Raw genomic sequence first — 19,813 nt, forward strand, 5'->3', positions numbered from 1 at the left:
AGGTTGTTCCCGACCTTCTTCTGGGTCAGAAAATTTAACTGACAAAGATTAATAGGTGAAAAGCATATTAAGTGTGACTGTATTTTTACATTATACATGGAAACTTTCATAAGATGTGAGGAAGTAATCAGAGCAGGAAGCTTTTATACATTTTAGACAAAGAAACAATAAATTTGTGAAGAACTAATAAGATAAAAGGCTTGGACTAGGGATAATAAGCAATGAAGAAGTAACTAGGAAGAATGAGTCTAGTTTAACAAAGTTTGCTTGTACCTGTTTCTTAGCCCCCTATTCCCTATCTCTGGTAATAAGAATGTCTTCCTTCCTCTTGGTACATGGAGGACATCTCTCATGTGGGAGTTTTACAATCAGTTTCAGGGAAGAAGGGCAAGAGTGAGGAGGTCAGAGTGACCTTCCTGCTTCTGCTGTGTTTTAAATTTCTTCAGTGTAAGAAATTTAACATGTCAAGGTGGCATATTTTGTGTAGTGTCTCTTAAAACCCCACTGTTATTATCGCCATTTTACAGATGAGGAGACTGAGTCAAAAAGAGGTTAAGTAGTTTGACCTAAGGTCACAAATCTAGTTAGTTGCAACACTTGGTTTGGACCCACGTAGTCTGGTTCTAGAGCTCATTCTCTTACCCATGGCTATAAAAAAGGGAAATAATACTGTAATATAATAAAAGGCTTCCCAGGTGGCACAGTGGTAAAAAAATCCACCTGCCAATGCGGAAGACACAAGAGACGTGGGTTCAATCCCTGGGTCAGGAAGATCCCCTGGAGTGGGAAATGGCAACCTGCTCCAATATTCTTGCCTGGAGAATCCCATGGACAGAGCGGCCTGGCAGGCTACAGTCCATAGCGTCACAGAGTCAGACACGACTGAGTACATACACATAATAAAAAATATATCTGGTCTTTGTCCCCAGTTTCTGGCAGATCTCCTAAAATCTTTGAAATTTCCTGAGAGATAGGAGTGTCTTTTACTATTCACGAGGAACCCCTTTGGAGCACATCTGAGTACATATTAGTGAAGCGGCTTAAACTTAGTCTTCTAGATAGTCTCAGAAAAGGGCTGTCACCGGAAAGAACAAATGATCAGAGGGTTGGAACTTTCAGAACCACCCACCGACGTCTGAGAATTAGGAAAGAGGGGGCTGAAGATTAAACTCTTAATCTGTGGGATTTGAGTTAAATTAGTAGGACACCCAGAATCTGCTGAGAATTGGAGAACTAACTTGGTGGTATTGGAAAACATGCCAGAAATACGAAACCAGAACTCAAATATTGACAATGAGATAAGAATCCTCACTGAGAGTTATTCAAAGTCTTATTCATAAGTTCTGATGGAGGTACCTGATAAAATCTCTTTCTTGCAGAATCACTAGCACTGTTTTGAGTTTGACAAAATTTGAACACATATATTTAATCAAGGATGTAATACTCTAACCTCAATCAATATAACCTCTTCTGGAAATGCTTTTTACCTCCCCACAATCCTCAACTCTCTGATATGAAATCATGAAAGTGATTAGAGATCATTTAACATCAGAAAGGTGGAATAAGTTTACAGAAGGATATTCTGCCCCAGAGATTCTTTTTATTGAGGCCCCTACCAGGAGTCTCAGGACACCATTGGCTATTTGGAGAGTGTAGCAGGGAAGGGTAACTCTTGACACTTAAGCTATACTCATGGTAGGGTGTAACACCAATGACAGGATGGTTAGCCTTCCCAGTCAGATAAGGCCAGGAGCTTATAGAGAATGTAACTTTGCCTCTTTGTAAATTCTAGTCACGTGTATCAAACATACTTTCAGAACACATGTCAGCTTGCTTCTGTTGCACATTTCTGAAGCAACAACAAAGTTTTCTGACGTTGAAAGTTGTAAATGTATTCCTTCTCAGTCAGCTTTTTGAACATTTAGTTTTTAATTTTAGGACATAAAGAAAACTGAATTTAACTTATTTAATAATAGTAAAATTAATTAAAAGGAAAATAATTCATTTAAACTAAAATTTTTTATATCTTTTCCATATTATAATTAACTTTGGAAAAACAAAGTTTTTTCAATACCTCTTATTCTTATGCTTAAGACATGGTTTACCAATACAGTTTAAAATTTCTTTCCTTAGGCATACCTTTTAATTTCCCCCCAAGCACAAAGAAAAAGCATTTCGATTATTGTAAGCGTTTGATAAAATGCTTGTTTAATACACTTTGAGAATCAGAAGACAGTGTGCTCTTTCTAAGAGGTAAATCTGGTCATGTTACACTCTGTTTCAATGTTTCCATGACTCCCTACCACTCTATCATGCCGGACCTTTGAACATCCTGCCTCCTTCATCTAGAATGCCTCCTGCACACTATGCCCTTCATCCAGCCTCCTCCTGCCTCAGCTCTCAGTCTGATGATCTGTCTTCCTGAACGCCCCCCACCCCCGGTTGGACCAGGTTGGGTGCCCCTGCCATGTGCGGCTAGTCTACACATTCACTGATGATAGAGATTATATTTTCTCTTCCTTGTATTGCTGAGACCTAGGACAGTGCCAATACATAGTCTGACAGATGACTATTTGTAGAATCAACAAGTCAACAACATTAATCTATATCATCAAAAAGTTGATATGAGACTAAGGTAGATCATGGATACCCAGACAAATGCTGTCCACAGCATACTGTCTGTACTTTCCTTTAAAAATGTTTTTAATTCATTCCACAAATAATATTTGAATGCCAATTTCCAGGTACTACTCTAGGTCCTTGGGATATACATTGGTGAACAAAACAAGGATCTCTACCCAGCTGGAACTTAATATTCTAACAAGCAGAGTGACACCAGACATAACAAATAAGTTAGGTGATAATTTTTATGGAGAGAAAATGTAGAGCAGGGCAAGGGGGTTCAGATATGTGAGGACAGGGTACAGCTTGTAACTTTAAATAAGGGAGTTAGATAGGCCTCGTCAAGAGGCAGTCATCTGAGCAAGTATTAGAGTAAGCAAGTATTTGCACATGGATGTTGAGGGGAATGGAGTCGCAAAGAGTCGGACACGACTGAGCGACTTCACTTTCACGTTTCACTTTCATGCATTGGAGAAGGAAATGGCAACCCACTCCAGTGTTCTTGCCTGGAGAATCCCAGGGACGGCGGAGCCTGGTGGGCTGCCGTCTATGGGGTTGCACAGAGTCGTACATGACTGTAGCGACTTAGCAGCAGCAGTTGAGGGGAAGAAAATTTAGACACAGAACAGCTAATGCAAAGGCCAGATCTGGAGTAGGAGTTTGCTCAGCTTATTCCAGGAACAGCCCGGAGGCCAGAAGGGTTGGAGCAGAGTGAATGAAAGGGATGAAGGGGAAGGGTGAGGCAGAGAGGAGGGATCAGAGGTAGGCACTAGGTGTATAGGACCTGAGATCTGTTCTGAATCAAACGGAGGGCCTGGAGGAGTGGCACGCGAAAATTATCTTTCTTAATTGATAGTTTCCACTTTCATTTTCTTGTGCAGCCAATTCTGTACCAAAGAAAAGCTTCCTCCTGTATGTCTGAGTCTTATCCAGTATTTCTTAGCCAAGTGATCTTGGTGCACAGGAATGTTATGACCTGTGGCTAGAGTTTTTTCAGAATTCACAGCCAAGTTGATTTTTAGGATGTTTTAAGATGGAATATAAAAAATGTGATTTTAATTCTGATTTTTAAATATTATTTCAAAATAAGGAGTGGTCAGTCAGTTAGTTCAGTCGCTCAGTCGTGTCTGACTCTTTGTGACCCCATAAATTGCAGCACACCAGGCCTCCCTGTCCATCACCAACTCCCAGAGTTCACTCAAACTCATGTCCATCGAGTTGGTGATGCCATCCAGCCATCTCATCCTCTGTCATCCCCTTCTCCTCCTGCCCCCAATCCCTCCCAGCATCAGGGTCTTTTCCAATGAGTCAACTCTTCCCATGAGGTGGCCAAAGTACTGGAATTTCAGCTTTAGCATCATTCTTTCCAATGAATACCCAGGACTGCTCTCCTTTAGAACGGACTGGTTGGATCTCCTTGCAGTCCAAGGGACTCTCTTATATGAAGGAGCAGATTAATGATGTGGTATGAGAATTGATCATTATAGCTACACAATTGTCCTGCAGAATGTTACAGTATCATTGAATCAAATGCTCTGTGTGAACCTTAGGAACAAAGCCAACATTAGAGAAACCTCACTTCCAGATTCTAGTGTTTTTACCACATCAAAAGAAAATGTATTTTCTAGGAACTGGTCCTAGACATGTTTTGTTACCAGTCCAAAGGAAAAGCCACATAAAGAGTATTTCCAAAATGCACTAGAGAAGGTATTTTATAGAAGATAAGTAGATAATAAATCTGACAAAAACTGTTTAGCTACAAAAAAAATGCAAAATCTTTAGCTGCAAAAAAAAAAAGGGCAAAAAATGAGGTACTTAAATGACTTTTGAGGGGAAAAAAGGAGAATATTAGAATATTCAGATGAGAATATAGAAAGTTAGTGAAACACATTCTCAGACTATTTGGGAGTGAGAACATCTCTGTTCTCGCTGCTGGTGAACAGAAAGCAATGTGATACTGTGGATTATAAATCTGAAAAGGTATCATATTTTTTGGCCTTGTACTCCTGGGAAAGTTTGTTTAGGAAATAATGCAACAAAAAAGTCAAATTGCAGTTTTAGAGAGAAATTATATATATATATATATATATGAAGTGAAGTGAAGTGAAGTCGCTCAGTCGTGTCTGACTCTTTGCAACCCTGTGGACTGTAGCCCACTAGGCTCCTCCATCCATGGGATTCTCCAGGCAAGAGTACTGGAGTGGGTTGCCATTTCCTTCTCTAGGGGATCTTCCCGACCAGGGATTGAACCCAGGTCTCCCACATTGCAGACAGATGCTTTAACCTCTGAGCCACCAGGGAAGCCCTATATATATATATATATTCCAAAGAAAAGAGAGTTAAATAACACTTTATCCATATTAAGAAGTGTTATACAACTTTAAATATTTTATGAAAAATTAATGATATTTATAATGATAAGTTTGCAGGATGAAATAAAGTTCAGACACATGGCCTGAGCATATAATAAAGTATGATAGCAATAAAACCTTAGTGGAAATACATTAAACTATTAATAGTCATTATTTTTAAATGGTGATGTCATGGAGGGGTATTTTTTCTTATATTTCTGTTCACAGCATTGATAATAAATATTTATGTGTAATATTTCTAACACTTTTCTACACTTTTCTGTTTTACTATAAATTATATATTTTAATGTACAAATCTGTTTAATTTTTTGCACATAAACCTTTAAGAGTATTTTAGAATAAGATAAAACTATTTTCAAAGTGTGCTTGCTCAGTCGCTTCAGCCATGTCTGACTCTTTGTGACACTATGGACTGTATAGCCCACCAGGCTCCTCTGTCCATGGGGATTCTCCAGGCAAGAATACTGGAGGGGGTTGCCATGCCCTCTTCCAGGAAAACTTTTCAACCTGGGGATTGAACACATGTCTCCTGTAATGCAGGTGTTTTGTTTACCACTGAGCCACTTTTTTTAATTAAAAAAAATTAAAATCTTTTGATCTAGTCAGTGGTATAATATGAATACAAGCATATAGGATATATCAGAAGATCTTCATTGAAGACTCTTATAAATTTTCTAGTGTCAAACCATTAACTTGCTATCAATCTGAGTAAAATGAATTAATGACAGTCTATTTGATGCTAACTAGGATATGTTGGGCTTCCCTGGTGACTCAGACAGTAGGGTATGTTAACATTTACCAAATTATTAATGAAACTGGCTTTATGGAGATTTTGATAGGTCAAACCTTAAAGTACTACCATAGATGCACAGGGTAAATATTTCATATAAATGTATGTAAATATTTCATGTAAAAATCAACAAGACAAGGAATGTTTGTGTAAGAATGTAAACTCTATATACCTACAGTGTCCTTGTAGGAAGTGTGGAAGAAAAGCTGATGCAAATTTGCAACTCTTGATGAACGCGTTAAAACCTCTATACAGACATTACAGACAGAAGAGCATCATTGTTTGCTAGTTTGATATTTCACTCTGCTAGTTCTGTTCAGTGACAGCTCACATTAATGTCAGGCTTGATAAAGAAATCATTGCCTTTCTTTTTGGCAAACAAGGCTTGTTAGTTTTTCAAAGGCAAGCCATTTAACTTTCTTACTAGTAAGAATGGGTATCAATTATTTTAAAAACATAGTTTGTTTTTTTTTTTAATGAAGTCTTTGCTCTTGAAATGCTGCGAAAATCAGCATTTTTAGAGTGACGTTCCATTGTAAGGCAGTTGGGCTTAATGAATTCAAATTTTGAGATGTTTTCTTTCTTCTGAAAGTCCTCATGGCATAGTTGGCTCACTTTTCTACACCTTTGTGGTCTCAATTTTCCCAAACCTCCCTCCAAAACAAGTTAAGCATGTGGGCATTCAAACTAGTTTTCCAACAAAGTGTATTTTCCCTCCAGATTCAAGGCCTGGTGATTACAATGGTGGGAATTCTGAATATTGTCCTGACACAAAGCCACCCTAACACTTCTGGGACTTAACTCTTAGTTCCCCAGAAAGGCAGTTTCCTAGAAGAGCTCACCGAGTTCATCCAGGTGAGCCGCTCTTTCCTCCAAAGCTTGCTTCTCACTGTGCTTCACCCTTTTGGTGCTTTTAAATATTTTGTTGGAAATCCTTCTCCCAAGAGTTGGAACCTTTGATACAAACTTGTTATGGTAGTCCCCAGTTTTCAGTTTAGTGGGAGTGCACATTAGGTTTTTTACCGATGGTCACATAGATATTTCTGCTCCTTCATTTGAGCAATGAAAGCCATGGTATGAACCTGACACCAGCTCTAGCAAAACACTGCATTTTATGACCCCTCAGTCATAAAAAGACACAGTACCATCACAATTTAATACCCCAAATTAGGGGGAGGATGGGAGGTCTTCATCCTCCCATGCTTACTTTAATTCCTTACTTAGCTTGGCAATCACTTACTTTCCTAGATTTCTTTCGAGTCAGTCCATAACAGACTTAGTAGAACATGAGCCAGCTGCCCTGTGGGTGAGTTTGGAAGCTGATCCTTTAGCCCCGGTTAAGCCTCAGATCTGCAGCCCCCGCTGACAGGGGGATTGCTTAGTGACATGCTAACATTCTAAACTGCCTTTTAGAATTGCCAGGTCTGCATTCAAGGGGGCAACTTGGTGTCACCGTGGCCACCTTGATATCCCATAGAGAACAGCTCGTCATGAGAAACCATTATGGAAATATTCCAGAAAAGCTTACTTCTCCATTTACCCACAGGGAAGAGTGGGAAGAAGATCTGAGCTTTAACCTTGAACATTTAGGATGGGAGGAGCTAGTCTCAATATTACTTCTAAATTTCCTCAAACAGTGGGTGTTCTATGCCAGGAAAGTGTCTGCCATTCACTGAATCATCATCTTGGAACACTTCTCTTTTTCAAACTCTGTTTTAGTCCATTTTTTATTTGGTAAGGAATCAAGATACTCGGTGGAATCGTTACTCAGTCTCCTGAAATGTATGGTTTTGATTCCTAGGTGTTCTGCTTGTGTTTACCTGATGTTACCCTCCAGCTAATCCAGAGATACAGTCATTTTTATATTATTTATACATGTGACACACGTACTTTAGAGATTTTCATACTGAGCATATAAACCTTTTAAATTTTTAAATCTTGTAATTTATGGCAGTTTTATAGAAATCTGACAGTTAAAGCTGGATAAAGAACCACAATGGTGTGGGTGAGTAAAGAAGTTATTTAGGGGGAAGAGATGACCTTGAGCAATATTGTGAGATACACCCAGGGTTCCTTCTGAGGACTGACAATTTACCATCCGTCCCCCATTCTTGCCTCTTCCTCTGTGTATCTGTGATGAATCATTACCCAAATAAACCGGACTAGCTACTTCATCGCAAAGCTCTGGATGTTCGGTTATTAATAAACTCCTTTATGCAGTAGATAAGAACTGAGGCTTAAAATAAGATGCCTAGCTTAAAGTTATACAACTCATAATGGCAAACACAGAGCTTAAAAACAGGTTTTCTGGTTTAAGATTCCATACTCTTCTATATGCCAGTGATGCCTAAACTAACATTGGTTTTTATCTTTGTAAAATGATCTGTAATTAAGGAATAATTTGCTTTGTATCTTTTTAAAATTGAGAATGTTTCTAGCTATTATTAGCAACATCTGCATAGAGGGTCTGCTAACCTCTCTTCGAGAGTCACTGTGAAGGTAGAATGTGATGAGGTCTATAAGTCCCCAGCATGGTATCTGGGCAGTACGAGCTCCTTGCCCATGCAGTTCTTACCCTTCTGAGCTTACCTGCATGAGTAGGCACCCGATGACCACCCCTGGGATCTCAGGACAAAATTTCATTACACTGTTATTTCAATGTAAAGCTAAGCAAAACTAAGTTTTTCCCCCCTAAAACCTTTCCCATTGAATGTAGAATTTCTGTTTTAATATCAGAACTAGTTTTATTAACCTCTTCTCAGTTACTATTTTCCTAGTTGCCTTACAATCCCAGTTATGAACCCACAGAGCATGTCTTTCCTTTTGTAGTAATCTGGAATCCTCTGGTTCAAAGGGTATGTAAATTAACTGACTGTTAAGACTTTGGTCTTAATCATTAATATGCCATCCTTTCCTTGGGTATATTTTCCTTTCAAAAAGAAGAACCAAGAGAAAGAAATATTTAACACAAAGGACTCCCTTGTGGCTCAGCTGCTAAAGAACCCACCTGCCAATGCAGGAGATGCAAGAGTCTGGGGTTCAATCCCTGGATCGAGAAGATTCCCTGGAGAAGGAAAGCCATCCACTCCAGTGTTCTTGTCTGGAAAATTCCATGGATAGAGGAGCCTGAAGGACTACAGTCCACAGGGTCGCAGAGAGTTAAACACAACTGAGCACGCATGCAATTGGATAAGTACTGGTGGGATTTCCAATAATGTATGAAATAGCAGTTGTAGAGATTGGAGGAAAGGAAAATGTTTTAAGCCCTCAAAAGATCCTAAGACAAGTCAACTTTCTTCTTTTTTATATATAGATGATCTTTTTAATAATAATTGGAACAGGCTCAGAGAATGAGATAAAATGTTACCTTTTCTCCTCAGCTTGAAATGTTGCCCCAGAATCAACAATATAAAAGCATCATGATGGGAAGCCAAGGCTGTGGGCTCAGACAAATCTAGATTCAAATTCTTAGCCACATACAAGCCATGTGTCCTTTGACATGTTGCAAATCGATCCTCAATTTCTCCCTCTGAAAATACAGGTAGCTCTTTGGCAGAGTGATTGCAGGATTTAATGAACCAATACAGGTAATACATAAGCCCTACCTAGCACTTTGCCTTCTGTATATCATTTCTACTCCATCCCTGTAGTATTAAAGTGTCCTTACAAATCCCTTTCTTTCTCCTCTCCAGATAAATGCTGTGGTTTCTTGGATTTATTTCTTAAAACCAGAGAAATTTCTAGGAATTGGCAGCAGTTAGGAACATGGGGAATGATTTAGAAGCTCCCCTAAGAAGTCAGAGAAAGCAATTCCACGGTAGAGATATTCTTCTGCATCCACAAAAGTTTATTTACTATTCAAAAGACTACACGGGTTAAAAAAAAAAGAAGATTCATTAGATCCGAATCCCCGCTCTCTTTTCCAGGATCTAAATTAGATGTCCTCACAGTTACCTGCGTGCTGCCCAAGCTGCCAAAACTTGAAATTTACAACCCCCTTGACTTTGTGTTTCAGGAAATTTGATTTTGCGATTTAATTTTAGAATAACAAATAGTCCTCCACAGAGAGTCTCAAATGTTCCTGTTTCTCAAGGAATTACAATTTCTGAGTTTCTCTATGAAAATCTAAATATATAATCTTCTATTTCTGTTTTTTTTTTTTTTTGCAGGAAAGGGGATAAATCACTCAATATATAAATTCTATGAGAATCAACACTACAATCTTGTGCAGAATCATCATTTATTGAATAATTCTCCAATAAGGCAAAATATACTAAAGTACTCTGTAAAGTCTCGGTGATATTTACAAAGGCCAAAATAAATCTGTAAAACATATGTACATAGACATATTTTTATTTTTAACTGGTCTAAAATAAAACTGTCTTCCTTATCTGAACTTTTTACAGAAGCCATACTGATCGTCTGAGGCTAACAACCACCTGAATGATTATTTCATCAACAACTCAGTGCTTGGCCCTGCCCTCTGCTCAGAAAACAGCATCGAGCTCAGCTTTGGACACGGTTAAGCCTGTATACGTGCTTTTGTATAGTTTCATCTTTTCCTTGCTCTCAATTCAAGAGTGAGATCTTATTCCCTGGTTTCAACATCATCTGTCCTTTATTTTGGAATTAAAAAAAAATACAAGTTAAGCAATATGTGATTTCCTATGCCACAAAGTCAAAGACCCACATATTTTTCCTGGTAGAACTCCTGACATTCAAGATGTTTAGAAACCTTTAGATTTATTGATAAATTTTTTTAATTGGAGGATAGTTGCTTCACATTGTGGTGGTGGTCTCTGCCATATATCAGCATGCATCAGTCATAATTATATATATCTATATCTCCTGCATCTTGTGCTTTCTTTCCCACACCCTCAATTGTCACACAGGCCAGGCTGGGTACTGATAGAATTTAAATTCCGTTTTCTCCAGGTTTCTCCTAGAACTTACATTCTGTGCTGGGGATTTAAGCTCTCTACTGTGTTGTTTTTCTGGTGTGACTCATTCATTTCACAAGTAACCCTCTTGTCTCTGCAACAACCTTCAACTTCCCAACTGAGGAATCTACGATGTTTTAAAGGGTTCTTAAACCTCCCACTATGTCTACCACTGAGTTTGATGATTAAAATACCATCAGTAAAGTTTAGATGGGTTAAAGTGAATACCTGATAGTTGAAGATGTTGGTTGAAAGACTCAATTTGAACAAATACATTGTTTAAAACTTTATTTCAATGGAAAATTTGGAGAGAAGATATATAATGAACCTCATGCTCCCATCACCAGCTTCAATAATTCTCAACTCATGAACTAATCTGCTTCATATGTGTAGTTTTTTTTATACTAATAGACTACATTTCGAGCAGTTTCAGGTTTACAGACAAATTAAGTGAAACAGAATTCTCATATATTCCTTTCTCTCTTTTCCCAGTTTCCCCTATTATTAACATCTTGAGTCAGTGTGGTACATTTGTTACAATTGATGAGACAATACTGAGACATTATTATGAACTAAAATCCACAGTTCACTTTAGGGTTCACTCTTTGTACTGTACATTCTATGGTTTTAACAAATATATAATGACATGTACCTACCACTACTGTATCATACAGACTGTGCATGCATGCATGCTCAGTCTCATCTGACTCTTTGGACCTCATGGACTGTAGCCTGCCAGGCTCCTCTGTCCATAGGATTTTCCAGGCAAGAATTGGAGTGGGTTGCTATTTACTTCTCCAGAGGATCTTCCCGATCCAGGGGTCAAATCCACATCTGCACTGGCAGACAGATTCTTTACCACAGAGCCGCCTGGGAAGCCCCATCATACAGAATAGTTTTACCAAATAGTTTTTAATATTGAGAAAATAATAACTAACTCTTAATTATCACAGGGATAATTATGTTCACGCTATTGAAGATATTTCTATCCAGATTCAATTCACATTTTATGCTTATTATGATTTCTATTGTATATTTCAATTCATAGCAGTTTCCTTTGGTAGGCATTTTTATCCCCATTTCCTAGATAAAGATATTGGAGATCTGGAAGATTAAATAACTTTCCAAAGGTCAAACAGCTAGTAAGGAGCAGAGCAAGAATTCCAACCTAAATTAAGTGGGATTAATTCATGCTGCAAAATTTATGACTTGGTAAATGATGGAAATGCTAAAATTAGTCCTTTCTACCATTTGCAGAGCAATTAAGCATGTAGTTGAAAGCAGATCCAGATGGCAGAAGGCTTCCCGGGAGCAAGGTTTCCTCTGTTACGGCAGAGGAGTAACAATCTGGAAGTGATGCTGGGGGAGTGCTTGGTGGCCCAACTCACCTCCCCTGAGCTTGTGCATCACGTGTAAGAATGAACAATTGTAAGAGATGTGTTGGGTCCAGGGAGATGGCCAGGCTTCAATCAGGCGATGGAGCTGGTGGTAGAAAATGTTATTTGCCATGGCATAGAGCTTCCATATGGTACACGGGACAACTGATGAGGGAAAAGGGAGCTGTGGGAGGATGTGCAGAGGAACAGAAGCCCTAAGCACAGTGGGAATGAGCACAGAAGCCAAAAAGTCTTCCATCTCAGTTAGTAATTGAGGGAAGAAGAATGCTAGGCATGATGAGTTTAACTGACCACAAGGTTTTCAAAAGCATCCGCTTTGAAGCCTGGGTAGGATTTGGCAATCCCCACTCTGAGTCCAGAACATCTGCAGTCAAAAATCTGCTTTCCAGTTGCTCAGAACCACGCTATTTGAGAGGGAGTCTCTCACTCAGCAGCCTGGTCACTGCACCACAGGATGGTCCCACCAGGTCCTAGGAGGTAGTGGTCTAATGTTCAGGTTGATGCACAGGTAGCATATCCCCTAGGATTAAGCTGTGAGCTTGGTTTTGATGGAGAGATCTCTGGAGATGCTAAGGCACATGAGCAGGGCTGTGACAGTGAATATGGCTCTTGAGAAGTATTCTGCCCTTTCCAATCATAGTGTAGGACCAGTTCTCTGAAAACCTGTGTCACAGGGGAAATATACTCTTGAGTTTGAAAGCACCATTTTTTTTCCATTCTGGTGCCTTCCTCTCTACTCTTTCCCATGACTCATCATCTCTGCTGCCGTAGCCCACCACTAGATAGAGTTTCTCCCCTGGGCATGTTTTCATGCAAACTTTTTGTCTCTCTGGATTCCATTAAGAATGTAACTTTTATATCTGGTCCTATATTAATTGGCTCCACCATTCTGATAACCATGCAATATGCATGTTATAAATCTATTCGAACTACTTATCCTGTGAATAAATGCCTCAATAACACCTGAACTGAGGAATAATGATAACTAGGAATTCAGCAGGAAATAAAAGAGATAGTCTTTCTGTTTCAAAGAACTTGTACTGTGATAAGCTATGAAAGAAAAGTACAAGTCACCCTGGGGAGATTTTTAAATGTAGTCCTAACTTACTGTAGGTGGTCAGAGAAAGCTTCTTAGAGAATGAGACATTTGGGAAGAAATAAGAGTGAGCTACTGGTCTCCACCGAAGGGTCTTATCATCTTGAATGCATGTAGGGACAGAAAACTCACTACCTTACAAAGCAGCCTAGCTTTAGGTAGGCCTGAGTGATAGGAAATTCTTGTTGAGTTAAAATCCTTTTAGCCTCCCCGAGTGTAATTCTTCTTCAAGCCATCCATTCAAATATCTGCCCAGGTTTATTTTACTATGACAGCTGCTGAATCCTATGTCCCTCAGACATTGAATGCCAATGTTGAGGGGTGAGAGCACAGTTTCCAGTTAAGAAACCTGCCTCTTACCTTTTTTAAAAAGCCACATTATACCTTTACTCCATGCCAGACTTTGTGCTAATCGTGAAGATTAATTTAATTTGATTAATCCTTCCAATAATCCCAGAAGGGAAGTATTGTTTTCTTTCAGCAGATGAATAAACAATGGCTTAGAGAAAGATGTGATTTACCTAAAGGCAAGCTGTTCTTCAGGGGCTGAGCCAGCATTGAAGCTTAGGTCCTCCAAAGCTCTTTCTCCTGCCACTGCATGACCAAGAGTGACCCTCTTCAGACAATGACCAGTCCAGTGTTGGGAAGTCCACGCAAAATTACAGGTCTGAAGGCTGAGGGACAATTTGAAGCTTTAAAAAAAAATTTCCAAAAAGCATAATATATAGGTAGTGTGTGTGTGTATCAGTTGCTCAGTCATGCCCAACTCTCTGCAGCTCCATAGACTGTAGCCCACCAGGCTCCTCTGTCCATGGAATTCTCCAGGCAAGAAAACTGGTGTGGGTTGCCATTTCCTTCTCCAGGGGATCTCTCCGACCCAGGAATCTAACCCAAGTCTCCTGCATTGCAGGCAGATTCTTTACCAACTGAGATACCAAGGAAGTCCTAGTATATAGACAATAGGTACTTTTCTTTGTTACTCTCTAGGCCAAGATTAGTGTGATGGGATGGTGTCATAGTTATGGAAGGAGGCAGTAGTTACTATGACAGCAACACAAAAGTGTCTCACACTGTATCTAATGAAGATGGCCCTCTGGCAGATGACCTTCCATGTGGCCAGCTATGGGCTGAAAAAAACTGATCATGTTGAAGTCCTAAGCACCAGTACCTCAGAACATGATCTCATTTGAAAATGGAACTGCTGTTGCAAATGTAATTAGTAGATGAGTGGGGTGGGCCTCTAATCCAATAGATCTGGTGTCTTCATAAAATTAGACACAGGTGCCCATACATGAGGATGAACAGGCCTCTATGAGCTGAGAGAGTCAGAGGACTGAGTCTTCCTTGCAGTCCTCAGAAGGTATCCACTCTTCCAGAATTTTGAACAGAAGCCTCTAGCCTCTTAAACTGGGAGACAAGTTTCTGTCGTGTAAGTCACCCAGTTTTGTGGTACTTTGTGATGGCAGCTCTAGTGAATTAACACAAGATCCTCTAGAGCCAGCTAGACATCTTGTGGCTCTGCCATCCTCTAGAGCCTCACATTCTTTACTGGAGCCTCTGTGTTTGGCCAGTGGAAGGAGAAGAGCATGTGGAGGATCACACAGGAATTTATAGGGCAGTTATGAAAGGAACATAGATGTCTTCTGCCCATATTTCATTGGTAAAAAACCAGCCACATGGCCAAACCTAACTGCAAAAGAGGCTCAAAAAATGTAGGTTGGCTGTTTACAGCCTCTATGAGCTGGAGGAAATAGATACCAATAAATAAATAGCAGTCCTGGCCACAGATAATTTTGAGTAGGGAGACACTGGAAGAAAGAGGCCACTTCTAGGAGGCTGAACAGGAGTCATCTATCACCCACTGAGTCCTTCATCCATTCACCAAGTATTTTTTTGTTGCCTGGTATTTGCCAGCATTGAACTTGATAACTAGGGATTCAGAATGAAGCAAAAGAGATAGTCTTTCTGCTTCAAAGAACTTGTGCTGTGATAATCTATGAAAGAAAAGTACAAGTTACCCTGGGGAGATTTTTAAATGTAGTCCTAACCTACTATAGGTGGTCAGAGAAAGCTTCTTAGAGAAAGAGACTTTTGCGAAAAAATGAGTGAGCTGCTGGTCTGCAGTCCCTTCACTATAGTTCTCAGGTACTTTGAAGCTCCTCTTGATGCCACATAATTTAAACCAGAGATCAAGGCCAGGTCAGGGGTTCCCAGGTGTTGTTAGTGGTAAAGAACTTGCCTGCCAATGCCTGAGACTTAAGAAAAGTAGGTTCGATTCCTGGGTTGGGAAGATCCCCTGGAGGAGGGCATGGCAACCCACCCCAGTATTCTTGCCTGGAAAATTCCAGGGAGAGAGGAGCCTGGTGGGCTACAGTCCATAAGGTTGCAAAGAGTCAGACATGACTGAAACACCTTAGCACACAGCACACACAAGGCCAAGTTTATGGAGATATAGCCTAATTTTTATACTGAATGGAGTAAAGTGAAGCTTATAAATAGAGATGTAATGTGGTTTCTCCACAGCTGTGAGAGGGTGATATGAGATATCCCACTTTATAGATATTTACGGACAGTGTCAATGACAATCTCTCTCAAGTATTTTACACTTGAACTTGGAAAGAAGGGAGAGGCAAAGAAGTCAGTCTTTTCCAGCCCCAAGTTCTTAGGAGTGAAAGTTGAATAAATTTAGCCTTATAAATCCCCTAAAAAATGTCCCTATCAAAAGGAAAGACCAAATTCTGAAGAATTTCTCAAAGTTCAGTAATTAGAATTCTGTGGATTTTTTTTTGTGTATGTGTGTGTGAATTATTGCACTGAAAACCTATAGTATTTTTTAAAGGAAAACTGAAATGCTTATCCCTGGAATAAGTACCTAAATCAAAAACAGTCCTATAACTATGAATTTGTTTTTGTTCTTTGGTTACTAAGTTGTGTCCAACTCTCTGTGACCCATGGACTGTAGCCCACCAGGCTCCTCTCTCCATGGGATTTCCCAGGCAAGAATACTGGAGTGTGTTGCCATTTCCTTTTCCAGGAGATCGTCCCAACCCAGGGATCAAACCTGCATCTCCTGCACTGGCAGGTGGATTCTTTACTGCTGAGCCAGCAGAGAGGCTTGTAACTATAAATAGCCTACAGAGATGTTCATGCCAAACAGTAGATATAATAGTAATGGCAGGAAAAACAGAATTATGATTTCATCTTCTTTATTATGTGAATGTCACATGTGGTAGATTTCTTTTTCCTCTGTTGGCATAGATTTAATGGTAATCCTTCACTGAGATGTCTTTAGAAGTACTATTGTGATGCTTCTGCTAATATCCTCTGGATTACCCCTGTAGACCACATGGACTTATTCAACTGGGGACAAAAAAGTGTAGCTGTATTTATCCCCTGTTATTCTCTACTATCAAATTTGTGTATTCAGAAAGGAGGGGGAAACCAGGGGAGGCTGCCATCACCCTGGAAAATCTGTTATACAGTAGTTGAATTAGCTTGGCTTGTTGTAGTCATTTAATAGGACATTAGGACCTTGTAACTTTTTATGTAGGCCCTTTTGCAAGTCTGATCTCCTCTGCTCACACTTGCTGGTTACATCCTTACCTATCTCTCTATACATGGACCAGATCTTTACACAGACTATGCAAAGAAAGTATCAGCAAGCGATAAATAGCATCATTTAATAGATAATTTTTGGAATAATTAATTATTATTAGTCAAAAGTAGTCACACGTGATGCAGATAACACTAAGATTTATGAGCTCATAAGGTAGAGGGAGAAAGGAACATTTTGTGAAATATCCTAAACTACTTTGGCCATTCACAATCGATAATGGTTATAGCCTCATTCAGAAGAGGGTGGGGAAGCAATCCATGTGCTAATCAACAGATGGCTGGCTTAAGAAGACATGGTTTATATAAACAATGGAATATTACTCAGCTATAAAAAGAATGAAATGTTACCTTCTGCAGTGACATATATGGAAAAAAGTAAAAAGGAAAGTGAAAGTCACTCAGTCCTGTCCAACTCTTTGCAACCCCATGGACTTATACAGTCCATGGAATTCTCCAGGTCAGAATAATGGGGTGGGTAGCCTTTCCCTTCTCCAGGGCATCTTCCTAACCCAGGGATCGAACCCAGGTCTCCCACATTTCAGGCGGATTCTTTACCAGCTAACCCATCAGCAAAGCCCAAGATGAACCTTGAGAATATTATGCTTAGTGGAATAAGTCAGAAAGAGAAAGCAAATACTGTATGATATCACTTTTATGTGAAATCTAAAAAATAATATGAGTGTATATGCAAAATAGAACCAGACTCACAGATATAGAAAACAAACTTATGGTTACCAAAGGGCATAGTGGGGGTTGGAAAGAGATAAATTAGGAGTTTGGGATTCACATATACATACTACTATATATAAAATAGGAAAAAAAATAAATAAATAAAATAGGTAAACAACAATGACCTACTGTATATAGCACAGGGAACTATACTCAGTATCTTGTAATAACCTATAAAGGAAAAGAATCTGAATATATATATATATATGAATCATTTTGCTGTACACTTGAAACTGGCACAATTTTGTAAATCAACCATACTTTAAAAAAAGAATTTTCTCTTAAAAAAAAGATCCTTCCAGTTTTAACTAACCACACTTGGATTATGGATTTCTGAATGGCACACTTTGGTTCTTATTTAACTGCCTCTGGAAAGTATAACTGTGTCCATAAAATGGATACAGAACTATTTCTAGGAAATTAAAGGCAATATAAGAGAGTAGTTGAGGGAATGAAGACTTGAGCTGCACAATTAAAGACTTTCAAAGCTCTGGCCTACAGATTTGGAAAATGATATTCTATTATCCACCTGACTGCATCTTTTTAGGGCCAGGTTCACCACTCTTCTTTCTCATCTGCCTTCCCCCTAGATCATTTCTATAAAGCAATATTGGCGAGAATAAGAGTAGAGCCTCTGAGTCCAGGCTCCCTGGTTTGAAGCCTGGTTCTGCCATGACTCGGTCATGGTCTATCTTCTCCATAACTCCATTTCCTTATCCAGAAAATGAGGATGGTGATACACTTATGCCTTTAGGTTAGTCTGTAGATGTAAAGTGAGTGACTAAACTAAAAGCCTTGGCACCGTGCCTTAGACTTAGCAAGTATACAATGAATAATTAAAGAAAAGCAAATGTGTGCCCACAATAAAGGAATTGTCTTAGGCAGCAGTATATGGGATAAAAACCTCAGTTCCCGGTCTCAAGGAGCTCATGACCCAGTGGAACAGACAGACAAGTAAATGGTAATAATGTGGTTAATCAGTGATCAGGACTGTGAAAAGTGTATGTAAGCCATAGTACCTGGAGTAAACTGCCAGCCTAATTATTAAACATATGTATTGATATACCAAAGTCCACCAGAAATTTCCAGTATCTAAGAGGAGGATTAAGATAACTTATCATTCATGGTGCTATACTGGGTACATTTCAGCAAAGAAAATAATTTAAAACAACTGATGTATTGGAAAACAGTGTTTCATTTGAAATGTTCCACATTAAAATTTGTCTCTGTTGGACGCTGAAAACGTTTTCCAGGGCCCATTTCCAGTTAGAAATGAGACTAATGTAAACAGTCCAACAATTAACTACATGCAGTTGGCCTTTCTGAACTAAAACACAGTTATTGAGCCCAAATCTATAACTACAAAACGCTCTGCCAGCCACATAAACAAGGCTAGGATCAGGAGAAGGCAATGGCACCCCACTCCAGTACTCTTGCCTGGAAAATCCCATGGGCGGAGGAGCCCGGTGGGCTGCAGTCCATGGGGTCGCCAAGAGTCGGACATGACTGGGCGACTTCCCTTTCACTTTCATGCATTGTGAAAGTGAACCCACTCCACTGTTCTTGCCTGGAGAATCCCAGGGACGGGGGAGCCTGGTGGGCTGCCGTCTATGGGGTCACACAGAGTTGGACACGACTGAAGCGACTTAGCAGCAGCAGCAGCAGGATCATATCGGAAAACATATGGATTTCAGAAAGGGCAGAAAGTTTCATCTTTTTTTGGATTCCTTTGCTTACTCGTTATTTTAATAGGTCATCTACCTCTTCACAGCTGAGCTCGATGTTGCCATTTTCTTTGCCAACCACAGATACAAACTGGGATTTCAATGTGTGGATATGAACCATCTCACAAGAAAAGACAAAATGGCCAATTTAATAAATCCTCAACAAAAGCTAGAGTTTATTTTTGAATAGGAATGGCAGATTGAGAACGATTAACCTGCTGATCTGCAGATGCTATAAGTGTCTGTGACTAGTCAAGCCCACGATAGTTTTGATACAATTTTTCTATTTTTATCATGATAAAACAAATTCTACATATCCTTCACATTTCTGGAGCAAGGTGGATAGCACCAAATATTCAGGGTACAAGTATAAGAAGATTTTTCTTACACATATTTCTTTTATTTCTTTTTTAAGTTAGCTGAAAGTCAGGATGCTTCCCAGGTGGCTCAGTGGTAAAGAATCCGCCTGCAGTGTGCCAGATGTGGGTTTGATCCTGGGTCTGGAAGATCCCCTGGAAAAGGAAATGG

At 39.4% G+C, this 19,813-nt stretch overlaps 1 long non-coding RNA gene across 1 annotated transcript in view; it reads left to right on the plus strand.

The window, feature by feature from the left end:
* Positions 1 to 10,434, plus strand: part of LOC147371881 (uncharacterized) — a 29,028-nt gene extending 18,594 nt beyond the window's left edge. Inside the window, exon 2 of the long non-coding RNA XR_015163812.1 lies at positions 10,191 to 10,434. This is a non-coding gene — a long non-coding RNA (uncharacterized LOC147371881). The remainder of the gene's footprint in view (positions 1 to 10,190) is intronic.
* The last annotated feature ends 9,379 nt before the right edge of the window (positions 10,435 to 19,813 follow it).

Source organism: Bos grunniens, chromosome 5 (assembly GCF_055505025.1).
Source record: "Bos grunniens cultivar Pamir isolate PY7600 chromosome 5, Bosgru_T2T1.0, whole genome shotgun sequence".
Taxonomy (NCBI): Eukaryota; Metazoa; Chordata; class Mammalia; order Artiodactyla; family Bovidae; genus Bos; species Bos grunniens.